The sequence below is a fragment of the Homarus americanus genome, unplaced genomic scaffold, assembly GCF_018991925.1.
Source record: "Homarus americanus isolate GMGI-L3 unplaced genomic scaffold, GMGI_Hamer_2.0 scaffold46018, whole genome shotgun sequence".
Taxonomy (NCBI): Eukaryota; Metazoa; Arthropoda; class Malacostraca; order Decapoda; family Nephropidae; genus Homarus; species Homarus americanus.
Window position 1 is genome coordinate 4,030 of NW_024755336.1, and position 18,767 is coordinate 22,796.

Below are 18,767 nucleotides of genomic sequence, written 5' to 3' on the forward strand. Positions count from 1 at the left end.
TTTTTAGGGTTTATTTATATTAAACAATAGCTAACCAGGAGCTTTGAGGTGTTAAGGTTTTTCAACTCGTAATTTTTGAGTGCATTATATACAGTGAGTAGCATCATTTTTTATCCAGTTACATGCACACACAATCCTACATACATATTGTGAAAAATATACAATAAATAATTATCATGAGGGCAAACACATCCAAGGAATAAACATTTCTTGCACTACTTTACAAGACTGATCTGGTAGTGTAGTGTATGGGAGCTGGGGGGATGGGTTAGCTGGGCCAGACTGAGCCACTTTCCTGCACTAGTCAGCGCGATCCTTTATACGATTTCACCATAACTCCCATATTATTTTGGTTCATTTAGTGCGGGTTAATAAAATATGGCATTATTGCATATCACTACAACATTCCTACTAATCTATTATCATATTCGATTAAGACGTCTAATTATAAGATAATTTTCTTCTATTACATTACCGTTCGCGAATGTATAATAACAGAGATAGCGTATCCAAAATTTTCTATTTTCTTCCATTAATCTTCTGCCATTATAACCACCTCACCTACCACACTGCGTATCCTTCATAAATCACACGTGCATGCGTTCGTACACTTCACTCGGCCAATCAAAAAGTTTTTTTTTGTGGCAACCAATTAAAATGATTTGGGGTTAAATTCGCGGTATTTTTCCAATCAAATTCGATTTTTATTTGGGGTCTCATATTTCGTAATTCAAATTCACTTCCGACCATGGAATTCTCGATGGGTATCACTTCAATAATATGGAGCTGATTGCGAGTTTTGGGGAAAAGCGAAGAAACTACAGTATTTTTTCGATCTCATGATGTTCTCCGACCTCAATGTTGTACTTCATCACTAGGCAGTGACCCTACTAATCTTCATAAGCACAGCAGCAGTCTGTAGTCAGGTCAGAGGGTAAGATGACCAACCTTCTCACCTGGTTACAAATCTTTTTAATTACGAAATTATCCAGTTTGTACATACCATTACTCAAATTCATGTTACGGATTAGGTATGTTTAATGAGACTGGATTCTATAATGTTCCTACTGTCAATTGAATAAGGTAATATTGAAGAGGCATTATCCCAGAGCATTGGGTTCCTGGCCTGTCCTAACACTATATTTATGTTGTTTAAGTCTAGTTAAAACCAAACAAATTTGTCAGTATAAGGGGACAAGATTTTCAGTTTATGGTCTGTACTTTGAATGATTGTGAACACAAAGGAGCCATTGGGAATAATAACTGAAAATACAACCATAAGAAATGGTTCTTGAAGACTGTCTCCAAGGCGTTTAGAACCCCAGGCCGCGATTCCCCGGAGCGCCCTCACCACTCTGCCACGAGTCCACCTCCCTGGGTGCACCTGCGAGCCGGCTTGGCGGTCGCTAAACGACTGTGCCCGCTGACTCCACCTGGAGATTGTACCTCATCTATTGCATGGGGCAGTGTCGGCCCATGTTTGGAGGGATAACTACCAGAAATATAGTATCCCGGTTAAGTATTGAACTGAATGAGAGTTCAAGGTACCAGGTGGTTCCTTGTGAACTGATAAGAAATATTGTATGTTATGTATTCATCTGTAGTAACCATGAAAGAATAACCTGAGAGGATAAGTTCTAACCAAGAATTGAGGAGGTAATTTGTTCCTTGTTAAAGTAAGACTCTCGGGTCCAGTGTTATTGACAGTGTGTAGTCATTTCTAAATCTTGTCAAAGAAATAATAGTTGTCGAATGGTATAAGTACTTGGGTTGTATAATAAGTATTTGGAGGTGGTTAATGAGGTAATAAGTTCTTGAAGTGTTTGATGACTTAATAAGTTAATTAGCGGTTCTGTTTAGCCTGAGTGAATCTAAGATGCATCTTCTCCACGTGTTAATAAATATTGAATTGGTAAACTCTGAGTATCACCACTCTACTCCTTCTACACATTGGTTCCCAGAAAATAATACTTACTCCACGTGCTATACATCTACCCTCCCAAAACCCTTCCAAGAGTTATGTTATATAATAAAAGTCTGGTGGTGGCAGCTACCCTGTGTAAGTATAAAAAGAGTTGTACAAAGTAACATGGTTCCAGACTAACCCATGTATAAGAATAGACATAAAAGTATACTTCAGTAAGAACATTGAAACTGAGAATATAATATATATGAACAGATGAAACGTACAAGAAAAGAAGCATAAGACATGTATGTACATTGTGGAACTAATGATACAGCATATAAATTATTAAATATATACATACAGGTAGTTCTGCTATACTTAGCGATAATTGTGTTCTTGTAAAATATCGTTATAGAAAATCGTAATAGAAATAACAGGGCTTATGGAGAAAATAGGGTTAGGTGCAGTTTATAAAATCGAAAAAATTTAGTAGTTAGCCTAACACAAAGGATAGCACAGTCTAAATAAATGTTACATTCATATCTAATAATGAAATCATACAGTAAATTTAACACTTTACCTTGAAAAAATATGAATGTAACTTGATGGGGAAGGGTGATTTTGAGGTTGATAACATCAAGCTTCTCTTCAAGTTTATATCCTTTCTTTACGATAATCACGGAATTCTATCATCAGAATGCTTTTGGAGATATTCTTCTTTACCATATTCACAGTTAATACCACAAAATTGGAGAAATAGTAAGCAAAAATCGCGTTATAGCAAACAACGATCGCGTTATACAAATATTGTTCGAATTCATAAATCGCGTTAGAGCAAATTGCCGTAAAACCACAGCGTTATAGCAGAACTCACTGTATATACATATAAGTGAAAGTTTAAGATAAAGAACATACATAACTGACAAGAGAATTACTTGTATAGATCCAAAAGTATACTTATAACTAAAGAATTGAAGAATCATAACAAAGAATATCTGAAGGGTAAATTATGAAAAGAAGACTTCGGCCCGTTACATTGGTAATGTCTGATAACACCAGAAGTGGTAAAATACTAAATTCCAAATAAGACATTGAAAATGAACCTATAAATAAAATATGAACTTCCATCTTTGACATAATAACCACTGCAATACTAAATATTGACCCGTAGTCTTTCAATGTTAAATTAGGGTAAAATTAAAGGTCTGGTCATGTAGTGAATTTAAGATTTGGAGTCTGTAGTTTGGACAATTCAAAACACTTCTTCTATTGCCCGACTCTGTCCTGCCGTCCGGGGAGTTGCTGCTGCCTCCAACATACTCCCTCCGCATAGCGGTGTTTAGCCACTGCACCTATTCTCTCCTCCTAAAATTCACTTCAATCCTCCTTTATTCTTCCCCCTGTCACTAGCATTTCATGTCATGTCAGGAGACCATTCTACACTCGGCTACTGGACCAGCAACAGCTACTCAAAACCTCCTCACCTAGTCACTCCTAAGCTGTACAACAATATATATACAGAAAGCGCATTGTGAGAGTGTCTATCCTACCTCATTCCTAGTGTGAGATATCCACATGTACGTGCGTTTGTGTGCCCATACAAAGAGAATTGACAACAGGCCACATACTGATGCGTTCACACATCATACACCTTAGAAACGTGATGCGTACATAGGCATTATTAACACCTTAAACTATGGGGTCCGGTGTTTGGTTATAGTTTGTTCAATTATTTCAAGTGATAGATTGAGAGGTTACTGGGAGGTAGCAGTGAACAACACAAGTGGTGGCGGCAGGACACAGACCGAGCGGATGTAAGCAAACCTCACACACAGCGGCACTTAGCACGGATTTAACAAAATCACGGTCGAAGCTGAACTAGTTTACTGAATCAGGCGAAAATAACGGAGAGTCCAATTTAGCGGAATTGGTCGCTTTTAATTAGTTCATTATATGGAGGATATATTGTATTTGTTACTATATATAAAATCTGAGTATATCAATATTATAATAATTCATATATCTTATTGACTGACAGATGATGGGAGGTGCGTGGTGTGTGTGTCTAGACCACCAACAGCCCCCTCATAGGTGTGTGTGTGTCTAGACCACCAACAGTCACCCCTCATAGTGTGTGTGTGTGTCTAGACCACCAACAGTCACCCTCATAGTGTGTGTGTGTGTGTCTAGACCACCAACAGTCACCTCATGTGTGTGTGTGTCATCATCATCATCCATGAGCCTTCTACATACACACCTCAAAGTAAGTGAACTTTTCTACCTTTTGTTGAATTTAGGCAATTTTCGGTGAGCTGGAACCACTACCCAAAACCCATTGAAACAATGGTTTCGTTAACGAGCAACCTTCTAGAACGGATTGTGCTCAGTAACCGAGGACCACTGTATTTCCTAAAAGAACGAGAGGAGAGAGAATACTGAATCAAGTTCTGTTTATGAAATCGAGAGGTTAGCCTAGGGGTGAGGGGCAGGGTAAGGTAGAGCCACCATTTAACGAGATTCATTTAATGGTTTAATAATAGTCATCCTGCCATCCCTAAAAACAACCCCAGGTGGCAGTATCATTAATAATATACTGTACTGTACAAACTTATCTTTAACTTATGAAGAAAAATAAAAATTTCCATGAACTGAGTTGAATTGTTTAATCCCAAATACAAAGTACTAAAGCAAATATAATGAAGATAAAGGAAGGTCAAAACATTTATACTGGTGTCCTTAACTACAGTAATTCTCTAGTCTTAATCTTGGCACAATGTTCATAGACTGAAGTTCTTGAAATAAAAGCTTGCAAGCATAAGGGATAATTATAGACAATATCGCTTGGACGACCGACAATAATGACACCAGCCTGAGTACCCCAGCAGACCGACGAAGTTGCACACGCCCACGCCAAAGGCATCGGACGATATCATCAACCGTTCTAGTAGCAACAACATACTGAAGGAAGTAAACAATACAAATAGACAAATACATGGTCAGTAAGGTTGAGAGTAGTAGTGTATGTTACTGCCTCACCTGTGGTCAGTAAGACTGTTACATGAATTTGTCCTTGTTACAAGTCATAATAAAGGGGTTAGGTGTGAGTGGTTGGTAGTGTCACAAAAGGCAGGTCTAAAACTTAACAAAGACCTAAAACATAAAATAAAACACCAGCTGTATATTGCATTATGCAAAAGAAACATTATTGAACATAGACAAATTTATTCTTTTTATCTTATTTCTTATGGGCATCAGCTCACCCGGCACAGCTCATTTTATAGTGATCACACAAGGCCTGAGGGCAAAAAAAAAAAAAAAAAAATTATATATACTGTATATATATATATATATATATATATATATATATATATATATATATATATATATATATATATATATATATATATATATATATATATATATATATATATATATATATATATATATATATATATATATATATATATATATATATATATATATACATATATATATATATATATAGGATATCTATTTTGGATTCAGGTTACATCTTCAGAGGCAACTGAAGATGCCTCTGAAGATGTCTTGAAAAAAGACGTAAAGCTAAGGTAACGTTGTTTCCATTTTCCGCGATTTTCAAATTTATCATCACCATTTGATTTACATGAAATATATATATATATATATATATATATATATATATATATATATATATATATATATATATATATATATATATATATATATATATATATATATATATATATATATATATATTGTTGATATATATATATATATATATATATATATATATATATATATATATATATATATAACAACAAGTCCATGTTATATGGACTAAAAATGAAATATATATATATATATATATATATATATATATATATATATATATATATATATATATATATATATATATATAAATATATAAATAAATAAATAAATAAAAATAATAATAATAAAAATAAATAATTATAAAGAAAATTATAATTAAGAATAATAAAAAACATCAAGAGCCATAAGAAATACAAAGAATAAAAAGATTAACACTGTAGTGAGAAACAATATACTGTATGTTGTGTTGCAAGAGAAACAATTGAGACCCTGCAGTTGTGTGTAAATGAGGCAGAAAGTCAGATTATCAACCTGGGACTTGGTCACATAGCAGCAGGATTGTTATCTTTCATATTAACTTAATTAACTGTTCTTAACTTTTACGCTTATAGTTATGATCCGTCAACAGTAGTTAACATTATAATTAAACACCAGCCTAAGAGATGCACCTGTACAGTTCATCAAAACCCAACAACAGAGGAATCCTACTATTTTTTTATTTCAACGGACGCTCACCTTGCACCGGGTCCAATCAGACAATCTCGCCCATCTCCCGGAGCCTCAGACCTCCGTCGCTGGCACGCCCTTCCGTGGGCTGTCTGGTCAGCACGGCACGAGGGCTCGGAAGGGCGAGCATCTTGTCCATGACCATGTGCTTAAGTTTCTGATAATACACAGGACCAAAGAAGATATACCCGTCAGCCTCCCCAGTGGTCCCACAAGATGTCCTTTCCTGGGGATAAATTTGGAAAGCAGAACTGTTATTACTGGTGGGCATTAATTAAGGAGTTGAGTCATGAATACAAGTACTTCTATTAGTCACTATTGAGTCAAAGATTCATTAAGATGTGGACACGAGAAACAGAGAAGTTACATCTGCCGAAATAGTTTTGGGTCGCGGTCCACGAGAAAACAAACGTCCGAGCTTAATGGTTGACAGACCGAGGACGACGACTACTACTCCTGGTTGTTATTTTGAAGAATCACTTTCTACATAATGTACTGTACAAAGTCAGACAGATACATCAATATCTTTATATACTGTACTGTTGTTCACCACTATCTAGCACAGTGGCTTATCCTGTCTTTAGAACACAACATAACACAACCTCCATCAAACTAATATTAAATTTTTTTTTCACATTATTTCTTTATACATTTTGCTACCTTGCTCCTCCCTGTTCACTCTTAACATCCAGTCATTTAGGCCAGAATTCAGAACAGTGGTTTGAAACCGCATGAAGGTTTAAACCCAGGATCGAGCAAAGATTGACGATTGTTAGTATTCAGAACGCTGGCTTGAGCCAACACAAAGATTCAACCAGATTTGAGATCGGAATTGTCGATCCTCGTGATTAATCCAGCCCGCAGGGCAGGTTTGGCTGCCGATCCTTCAAGCAAGTCAACATGAGTTTTGACAGAACACGGCTTTTGGCGATATCGCGAAATCGGAAATTTTGTAAAGAGAAGACTGATGGTAGATGGGCAGAATCCTTTTCAATTTTTATGATGACACACAATTTAAACAACGATATAGGTTCATCAAGGAGATTTCCTTGTTATTTTTCATGATATGAAGCACCTACTTGACAGACCTGTTAGCTATGGTTCATCTCTACCTCCCATTCATCAGCTGATGATTGAGAAGATTCTTCACATCTAATAGTTTCCAGGTAAGAAAGATTCTGGTTACTGAATGAGTTATGGTAATGTGTTACAACACTTCAGTGTTTAGGGTCCATGAAGATCAAGTAGGTAAATGTTAAGAACGCTGATGCTTTTATGTTGAACGTTTTTCTTTAGGAAAACTATTTTGATGTATTTTCAATATAATTGAATCAATGCCGAGTGCATTTTGATTTTAATGTATTAAAGGAAAGTGCTTTCTTAACATTACTAATCAGGGAAATGCGAGGTTAAAAGAACAGAAAGAAACCTAACCTAACTAAACCTAGCCAGGTTACTACGCTTCATCTTGCTTTGGTTATGAATATTGACACCTGTCCCGGATTATATCTACAATTTGTATGTAATTGTTCTGCCTCTATGAATTTCTTTGTCATCATATAACAACACAGCCACGTTGTAATACAGTACAATAAATCATTATAATTTGATTGTCAATATAGAAATAGAAGTAACTTATGATGTACAGGAGATTTATCCTCCTCCGTAAAAACTCATCAAGCCGTAGTTGGCCATAATCTTGTAAACATTCCTCTCGATGGTGATTGGCTGTCATAATGGTGTAGATGAAATGATTGACTGGAATTTCAGTGATTGAATCCTTGCTTGTAACTGAACAAAATGCAACAGATTACCCGGGATTCAAAGTCGCCGATGTTCTGAAGATGGGTAATCCACTGCAGGAAATCTCTGATCGAGGAATCCTGATTCACATGCCTAAGCCGAGCTCAAATCCCAGATTCAAACTACCATTATGAATTCAAGCCTTAGTAATTATTTGATTAAAATGGCAGTACAATACAGTAAGTTAACCACTAAACCCTGCATGACCCTTCACACAACACAACCAACACATTCCTTAACCACTAAACCCTGCATGACCCTTCACACAACACAACCAACACATTCCTAACCACTAAACCCTGCATGACCCTTCACACAACACAACCAACACATTCCTTAACCACTAAACCCTGCATGACCCTTCACACAACACAACCAACACATTCCTTAACCACTAAACCCTGCATGACCCTTCACACAACACAACCAACACATTCCTTAACCACTAAACCCTGCATGACCCTTCACACAACACAACCAACACATCCTTAACCACTAAACCCTGCATGACCCTTCACACAACACAACCAACACATTCCTAACCACTAAACCCTGCATGACCCTTCACACAACACAACCAACACATTCCTAACCACTAAACTCTGCATGACCCTTCACACACCTTCCTTTTCTTATTCATTCAGTTGACATAATCTTATTATTTTAATAAAATATAACTTTAGCCCAAGATTAAAAACACTTAATTTGTAAAACCTTAACTCTATTTACTTGAAATATCTATTATTTTGCACAGATGTAGTTCTGCCGTCCACCATTTGCTAGATGGTAATTGTGAAACAGTAATGGAAAGGTGTACAGTAGTTTAGTGTAGTGTAGTGTAGAGAGTAGAGTAGAGTAGAGAGAGAGAGTGCAGTGCAGTACAGTGCAGTGCAGTGCAGTGCAGTACAGTGCAGTGCAGTAGTGCAGTGCAGTACAGTACAGTACAGTACAGTATTTAAACAAAATAATTACAAACACTATACAGTGTAAATTAATTCAAGCAAATATAAAGTTTAATTATGACTGTACTGTGTGAGCCAAGCATTTAACACCTCTATTACACACCTGGTAATTATATCCATGCTTCACCAGCTCCTCCATGATCTCCTTCACTGGTGTCCCAAAGGCTGTTCCATAGTTAAACTTTCCTTCAAGAGCAGCAGCTTTACTACCCGAAGTTCCATAAGTTTTCCCACTGTCATTCTAGATGAAAACCATGAGGGTTCATGATCATGTCCGGGTAAAGCCCCTTGTCCGAGAAGAAGGTCTTCCTGTTGCACTATGAGGCCCGCTACCCCTTCTGACCGCCGACGAGAACTTGTCTCCAATCTCTGGTCGACGTGTTTGTCTTTAAAAGAATTTTGATCAAATTAAATTCGTCGGGATCCGATGACAACATAACTTTTTCAACGAAATAGAACCCGTCCCTTATGAACCACCGGTGTATCTCTGAACTCCACTGCCTCGGAGCTTGTTCGCCAGTGTAAGACAGCTGTGTTACTGTGGGCATCTGTTTATTAATGAGGACTTGTCTGGAAGTACAGGTGTCCCCACAGCTGCCAGACCGTCACTGTCAAGTGTTTCATGTTTCCAGATTGGTTTTGTTTGCCAGTTTCCAGGACCTGCATCAGTGGGCCCTGGACTCTGTCTGAGGTTTGGTTGGCGAAGGTTTCACGGAACACTTGGCATTACGGACATCGATGCACGCGGTAGACTCTGTCCAGGGACGCCTTGTTGATGACGATGGCATCTTCATATCGCATTCGAATAGCTCATCACGGCCACCATGGCATTATGACCGCAGGAAGATGTTCAAAGTTGATAAGTTCAATAGTCCTGGTTTTGACTAGAGGCTTATGAGGGTAAACAAGATTGTACAGTAATGTATCAATCCTGTTTCTCTGGTTGTAGCCAATGGTGCCCATCGCCTGTTTACCCATGGCACACTGGTAGGTATTACGAGGGCTCTGGTTGTGGTGAGGGTACGATGAGACCGCACACACGCCTAAAATTGTAAACGGTTCTATTTCCATGTGGGTTGTTTTGGGAGTAATCCGTGTTCATACATGGCAATGCTCAGTCATTTTCTTCATTCACGTCCAAATACTCAACCAGGCCCTCGGGAAGAAAGTCGCCGAACGCCATCAGCCCACGGGTCTCTAATGTGATCCTCCATTACGGGTCTCGGCTCGACGATGCTAACTTATGTAAACACAACGATGCTTATAATGGGTGTAGATAGACACAAAGCCACTGATGACAGTGTTAGGCCTCATAGCGCGAAAAACCCTCACAACTCTCTTGTGGTCTCTGGTCACCCGATGATGTTAACGTTGAGAAATACCAAGAAAACATCTCTGTTTGACAACTCTTCTCCGACAGCAGATTGATGTCTTCTACACCACAGTTAAAGCAAGTTCAATGATAGGCTCAGGATCTACTTCTGTTGTGATGTGAGTCATTAAGGCTAAGTTCTTCACTAAGCCACAAGATTCTCCTTCTGGGGTGTCAGAGGGGCACACCATACCCCACTGTGAAGGCTGGAGAGACTCGACCACTAACTTTACGCCGCGTCTTCAAACTGGGAATTGACGCTGGCCATCATGCCCAGGGCAGATATATAGGACAACCCGGCAGTACCTGAGTTACTCCTTGTCTTCCATCTTGAACCTCTTGATGGTCCAATTACCAGTTGATATGGCCACCTCCAGGCCATTGGTTATGGCATCCTGGCTCGACTGCATGTACTGAACGGCATCAAACTGAGAAACTTTCCCTTTTTACCAAGAATAATGTCTGCTTTTTTAGATCAGAATTAAACTTCTTGAACAAATCCTCAAACAAGAGAGATGAGAGACCCGCCAGTTCTAACCTCTTGTTGTCAGTAGTAGTCACGATCGTCGACGCGTTCTGGTGTCGCCTGTGCCTCTATCACGCTGCCATCAGAGCTAAATATATCGACTTCATTTTAAAGTTGAATTTTTCTACAGAACGTGAGCTAAGATAGTGGTGGCCAGCAGGTCTGCGGCTTCATCAACGTCTTCGGCAGCGTCAAAAAACCTTTCTGACGAACTTTGTTGCCAATAAACTTGAGAGCTTTGCCTGCGTGTAAACATTCAACCTCGCACATTCTTCGAGCGAAGCGGCAAATGAAGTCATAATTCTATCTTCCGCTCCAATCATCTGAACAATTTCCTGGTCACTGGCGACTCCTATAGCTTTAAACACAATACCGATGGAACGCCTTCAGTCAGGGTATTGTGTTTGAGGTAATACTTCCCGTTCTTTATGATGACGTTGGTACGAGACTTTTCTTGGGTAGAAGAAGAGGTGACCTGGCAAGTGAGTCCACCTTTCTTGTCTTCTTCAACAATCATGCGATTCTTTGACAACTGCTCCTGGATGAGGATCACCTGTTACAAAACCATATATTAGTTGGTCAATAACACAGTGCTCACTTCTTATACAGAGTAACACCCTGACCAGTGCACTAAGTCCTCCATAAAACTCTAGAACACTACTTACTGTATAGTTAAGTGTTACTGGTAGTACAGCAGGCCCTTGAATTAGCGGGGGTTAAGTTCTAAAATGGCCACGAATCGCCAAATCGCGAATAATATTTGCGGACAGGGGGATATTTTACTTGTGTACAAAGAAATGTATATTACCTTTATGTGTTTGCCCTTAGGACAATTATTTATTTTACCTGTATTGCATATGCATGCATGCACACATACATACCACACACATATACTGTACAATACAAGTAAAAAGTTACTGTTTCTAGAATGAATGGCTTCATGTCCCAACTGCAAAAATGCCAGCAACTTTAAAACTACCCTTAAACATTCTTAGATACAGCCAGGGTGTCATCCACGTAATAATCAAGGTCCGCGAATTAAATCCACAAATTGTCAAGGCAAGCTGTACTTAATGTGTTAGTAAGTGTAAGGTGAGAGTTTAACAATAAAGTGTTGTGTTAAGGAAAAGTTTACACACCCAAACAAACTAACATGTACAGTCCCATATGTACCATCAACTGCTACTGTACCGTGGCAAAATTGACTTGAATTGAATTGAAACAGTTTATTTCGCCAAAAAACACAGAAACAGAGTGGATAATAATAACAATATTAACATGGCTGAGCCAGTTGAGAACCTTTGCTCTCTTTTAGGCACCTGATATATACTATACATTTATCTCAAGGAAGTATTATGTAATATTTAGTATCATCTGGAATAGTACAATAGCATGGTGGTAATAAGAACATCTCATAATGTTACCATGGTTATCACTTCAATATTATTATTATTATTATTTTTTTTTTACAGTGAAATTGAAAACATAAGTATAATGGGGGCAGTACAACATGGGTTGTACAGCAATAAGGTTGAACAAGAGGACAGAGCTGTCAGGATTATAACTAGTTAACAAATATGTTTATTGCAATGGTAATTACTTATCTATTTACATGATAATTTCCGATAAACGGTTTTGATGGTACAATAAAAGCAGGTACTGTAAATATCGTAAGTGTTACAAGAAATATTAATATGACAATAGATTTTTTAAGAGATGATTTAAAGGAAGGGGCGTAGTCTTTGCTGGATGGGTGGGGGTAAGTTGTTCCACAGCCTTCACACCATGATATTTTATGGAGGTCTGGGACTGAGAGGGCGCATGGGGGTGGTCTTCGTAGATCTGGGAGACTAAGTTGTATCTCTGATTATTCCGGAACTTGAAATAACTATTGTCAAAAGTGATAGATAGATTTGTAAACAAAGAGGGCACAGCAGTAGGTATCAATATCTTGAATTTTAAAATTTTCAATACAGTATAGCAAATTTCTCGTTTGTGTGATCTGTTTTTCAAGTAGGTCATTGTCCGTACAACTCTTTTTTGTGCAGTAACCAGAGATTGTGTTTTGAAGAGCCAGAGAGCCCCCATAGTGTGTGACAGTGTATCAGGTGTTGGTAGACAAGATCATGATAGATTTCTTTCATTGTTGTGAGAGTGAGTGACTGTAAGTGTGATACATGATACCGCACTGTTTATTGATTTTACTGTGAATGGTTTGTATGTGGTTTCTTCAGTTAAGTTTTTAATAAACAATATCTCGAGAATTTAGTATTTTGTTGGCGTTTGAGGACTGTATTACCAAGGTACAGGGGTCCAAGTCTGGGGGTAAGTTTTTCCTTCTGTGAAAGATCGTGTAGTGAGTTATCTCAAGGTTTAAGGTCACTTTATTACATATTACCCAGCTCCTGACTTTAATTAATTCAGTGTTCATTGTTCTCATCAAGGAATGGAGGTCTGAGTTGCTGGCATAGAGATTACTATCGTCTGCAAATAAGTTGTATTTTATGAGTGAGCTAGCATGGACTATATCGTTTATGTACAACAAAAACAGTACTGGACCGAGAATGGAACTTTGGGAGACACCATACAAGATTGGCGAGGAGTCAGATTGGTGATTATTATAGCAGACATACTGCATCCTGTTGGACAGATATGAGGTAAACCAATTTGGGACGGGCCCCTAATGCCGTAATGTTCAAGTTTTGAGAGGAGGATGGTATGGTCGAGCAGTATCGAAGGCTTCAGAGAGGTCCAAGAATATACCGACTGTGAACTGATTATCATCAAAGGAATTTAAGATGTCATTAGTAAAGGATAGCAGAGCACTCTCAGTCGACCTTCTAGCTCTAAGTCCAAATTTCGCTTGTGATATAGGGTTTGGAAATGGATACAGTTTTCACTGACTTAGTTTTGAGGGAAGCATTTATCAAAGCAAGCATTGAAGATGCAAGAGATTGCAGCTGTTCACATTAGGGTTGTCGGAGGCATAGACAAGATCCCAGTTAGCATTCATTAGGTTGTTTTAAAAGGAGCATGTTGTCAGTGCAGTAGTCTCTGTATTGGATTGAGACTCTACTAGACCTTTCAGGTCTTGTGGCTGTTTTATACATGGCAAAAACTGGTAAGTGATCTGAGATACTGTTATAAATAATTCCACTTGCAAGATTGTTAGGAGTGTTGTTAGTCCAGATATGATCTATCACAGTGGCAGAGGTGGCAGTTACTCTAGTGGGTTTGGTTATAGTGTTGAAGAAGAGTTTAGAATGACAGGTAGCAAGAAGGTCTAATACTGAGGTGTCAGTTTCTGATTTTAATAGATCAAGGTTGAAATCTCCTGTAATGTAGCAGTCTTTCTTCTCTGAACTTATGATAGTGATAAGCTCGAAAATTTATCAAGAAAATTCATTAGTGTGGGGTCTTCTGTAGATTATCCCTACTAGGATATTTGGTGTGTCGTTATGTAATTCAACGAAAACACTCTCCGTGTACCCCTCCTGAACCATCATCTCTTGAAGTGTTATACTTGGTATCAACATATAGGACACCACCACTGTGTCGTGACGTGTTGGCAGTGTCTATTATAATTAGGAATGTTATACAAATGGTCAATATCGTTAGCAAGTTTGGTCTCACAGACCCAAGTACATCAAATTTGTGGTCAACAGAAGAAAAACACTGATCTAAAAAGGTATCTAGATGAAGGGAATACTGCTGATGTTATGGCTAATCAAGAAGGAATGAGGTAGTAGGAGACTAGAACTAAACTCGGGAGAGTCAGGAAAGTAATTGTTACAGCTGGGGTTGGTGTAACCCAGTGAGTTTTGTAGAAAGGCATCAGGATCGATATGAGGGAGTATTGTTGCCGACACATGGGAGTTAGCTAAATAAATTATTAAAAGAGACAGTGAAGGTTAAGATAAAATAAGTATTATGTTACCTTCTCCTGCCCTTAATGATGAAATGCGCCAGTGGTGGGGACACTCGTTATACTTGGCCAGCTCAGTGTGGGTACGACACTCTGACAACACACAGTTTGATGACGCAACATGATGGGCATGCGACCTGTGTAAGTACAGTACAGTATATGATGACACTCTTATAGAAGTAAATTTTATACTTTTATTTAAAAATAATGTGGGGGGTGGTGGTGGTGGCAAAACAAGTTATTAAAATTAGCCACTGTGATAGAGAAAAAATACAATACAGGATCCCGACTTAACGAAACCGCCAATACAAATGAGGTCCCATTGGGTCAATTATTTTAAAAATCAGACATAGGCACAACTGGTTCAATAGTATTAATGCGAGAACTAGTTTGTGTGGCGTAACAGCGAGGTGGGCGACAGGTAGGGTAATGTCACCTAAAGCGCCTTGAGGAGAGTCAGTACATCTTACCCTCACCCATTAATGTGTGTGATCAAGTACAGACTGTTGTTTTTCATTTATTAACTCTTATTTTTCTGCCCTCATCATGGTTCCCAAATGCAAACCTGATGCAAGTGATTGTAGTGCATCTCCAAAAAAGGAAAATAATTACAATTGAAGTGAAAGTTGATGTAATTAAACATTCTGAAAAAGGCAAAACAGCTCCAGTCATTGGTAAAGTGTTGGGCTTCAGTCGATCAATGGTCAGAACAATTTTGAATGACAGACACAAAATTCTTGAACAAGGATCTACATCAATTCACTCCAAATGTAATAACAAAACAAAGAAGTGGATTGTTAACTGAAATGGAATGTTGATATGGGTGGAAGATCAAAACCAACGACGTCTGCCTTTAAGTCTAGCTTGATTCAGGAAAAGCGAGAGGCTTGCACACTGACTTGAAGGCTAAACGTGGTGGTGAAAGGGATGGGGAAGATTTTGTTGCTAGTAGGGGCTGGTTTAACTGGTTTGAAAAACTCTGCCCAATTTGTCTACAACTCGGGGCTTTGAAGATGATGTTGTGAAAAATATTGAGAGTGGTAGACCTTGGAACCAACTCCAGCTTGATATTCATGAGGATGATGTCACACAGTTGCTTGAGTCTCATGCTGAAGAATTAATCTATGAGGACCTGAGTGAACTGGAGAAATAAATTTTGTCAGAGGATGTAGAGTAAACTGAAACTCCTGAACCAAAGGGAATCATAACAAAAGCAATGGCAGATGGTCTCAGGCTTATTGAAGAAGGATTGTTTAAATTTGAACAGCAAGATTCACCAAGATTCATAGAGGTATTACTGAATATCTATGATGCTACAGAGAGATTTATAAGGAAAGAAGTTCAGTTCAACCATCCCAATAAAGTAGTCTCTGTCACTCCTACAAATGCCCATCTCTACATGTAAGCCAGCCCCAGGTTTCAATGTAAGTGTTAAACTTTAATTTTTAGTTTCCTTTACTGTATTTTGTCATTCAATTCTTCTTTTCTCTTAAATTATGTAATTCAAGATGTATAAATGACTTGGGCTATGATATAGTGTACATAGTATGTGTTCGACTCAAGAATTTCCTCAGGAATGAACTCATTAAGTAACCCGGGACCCCAGTACAGGCAAACCTCTATTTCACATTAATTAATTGTAACAATGCCGATATATTAAGACCACTTCCTATTTGTGACATAAACAAACTCACACAACCAATATTCATCATCCGGCTAACTTGCCAAGTCGACATAAGGCATCACTCACTTCATTTATCAGCTGGGGCGTCACCTAACAGAGCACTGCCTCTGGTCAACTTCCAGCCATTGTTTCTTCTTGGTTACATGTGAGTAAGAACTATCGATGTATCAATGTTTATCAATGTTGTTTTTACCTTACAGTGAGAGGACATCACTAAAGCTCACACTGTACTCTGTTTTAATATCTGTGAAGTTCTTTTGCTCTGACTATGAAGTGCATCAGAAGGTCAATAATATGGGACCACTAATTTCAACAATAACTCAACGTGTCATTCCAAAGACCGCCCCCTCTCCCCTTAGCAAATTTATGGGTGTGCCACTGCCATAACCTAACCTAATAGACTAACAAGTACAGCACTACAAAATCTGACTACTGTAGTTTGCTGTATATTAATATTGAAGAAATAATTCTGGTACATTGTTACAGTTTGGGGTACAGAATACACAAGAGGAACTGTAACCACAAAAACACCACCAGGAACTATGTAATGATACAGAGACAGGACCCTCATACAGTATCCATAAGTACAAGAGATGGTTACAGGTGTTAAGAATACAGGAGCACTAACCAATAGGGATGTCTCTTATGAATATCCTCACGGTCGCCCTCATGTACTCCGTCCACCATTATGGGGGCGGAATATATTATGTCTCTTGGCCGACATTCATGAGGTGCCGTCTAGTTGACAATGTTCATGCCCTCCTCGATGTTTGGCTTCCCTACTCGCACATCCATGTACCTGCAACAAGTTCATTGAGGTTTATTATTACAGTACTGTATTAAAAAGTAACCTGGCAAAATGTACATAATGGTAGCAACACTTGTACACACCATACAGTCTGTCTCTATGGGAGTAGTACTGTACAGGCTGCTATGTGAAGCTGGTGAGTTAAGTAGTACTGTACAGGCTGCTATGTGAAGCTGGTGAGTTAAGGAGTACTGTACAAGCTGCTCGTGGAAGCTGGTGAGTTAAGTAGTTCTGTACAAGCTGCTATGTGAAGCTGGTGAGTTAAGGGGTACTGCAAGCTGCTATGTGAAGCTGGTGAGTTAAGGAGTACTGTACAAGCTGCTATGTGAAGCTGGTGAGTTAAGGAGTACTGTACAAGCTGCTATGTAAGCTGGTGAGTTAAGGAGTACTGTACAAGCTGCTATGTGAAGCTGGTGAGTTAAGTAGTTCTGTACAGGCTGCTATGTGAAGCTGGTGAGTTAAGTAGTACTGTACAGGCTGCTATGTGAAGCTGGTGAGTTAAGTAGTACTGTACAGGCTGCTAGGTGAAGCTGGTGAGTTAAGGAGTACTGTACAAGCTGCTATGTGAAGCTGGTGAGTTAAGTAGTACTGTACAGGCTGCTATGTGAAGCTTGGTGAGTTAAGGAGTACTGTACAGGCTGCTATGTGAGCTGGTGAGTTAAGGAGTACTGTACAGGCTGCTATGTGAAGTTGGTGAGTTAAGGAGTACTGTACAAGCTGCTATGTGAAGCTGGTGAGTTAAGGAGTACTGTACAGGCTATTGTTTCATAAAGAACACTATATAAAGAGTGACCAAAATCTAGGATTGGTAAAGATGTTCTGAGAGAAACTTAAATATTGAACGTTTATGTCAGAATTGTACAATTAAGGAAACAGAAAGCAGAAGAAAGTCAATTTACTAATCTGTACAAAAAATAAATGAATCTACAAACCCTGATATAACATAGTCCCCAATTAGCCTTCAGGAGGTTACTGTATTCCCAAAATTTTAGTTCTTACTTGACATAAAACAATGGATCCACATCACTGGTAACTCTGCTGTTGGCTGACAATATTCTTGATGTCTCGTTGATGAAGTAATTAAATGAATCAATGTGCTGTTTCACTGGACCTTTGGCGTAAGGCGGCACCAATTTCCATTTTTCCTACACGTGAAAAAAGAGGATGAATTAAAATGAGACCTAAACAAACAGTGAACTATTATGATGTAATGTTATAGTAAGACTCATCCAGGTACTGTGTGGATGCTGTAACTCTCATGGATTGACTAAGACTCATCCAGGTACTGTGTGGATGTACTGTAACTCTCATGGATTGACTAAGACTCATCCAGGTACTGTGTGGATGTACTGTAACTCTCATGGATTGACTAAGACTCATCCAGGTACTGTGTGGTCTCTATCTCTCATGGATTGACTAAGACTCATCCAGGTACTGTGT

At 38.4% G+C, this 18,767-nt stretch overlaps 1 pseudogene; it reads right to left on the reverse strand.

Moving 5' to 3' along the window:
• Positions 1-4,413: 4,413 nt before the first annotated feature.
• On the reverse strand, positions 4,414-18,472 carry LOC121856511 (annotated as a pseudogene).
• Positions 18,473-18,767: the final 295 nt, after the last annotated feature.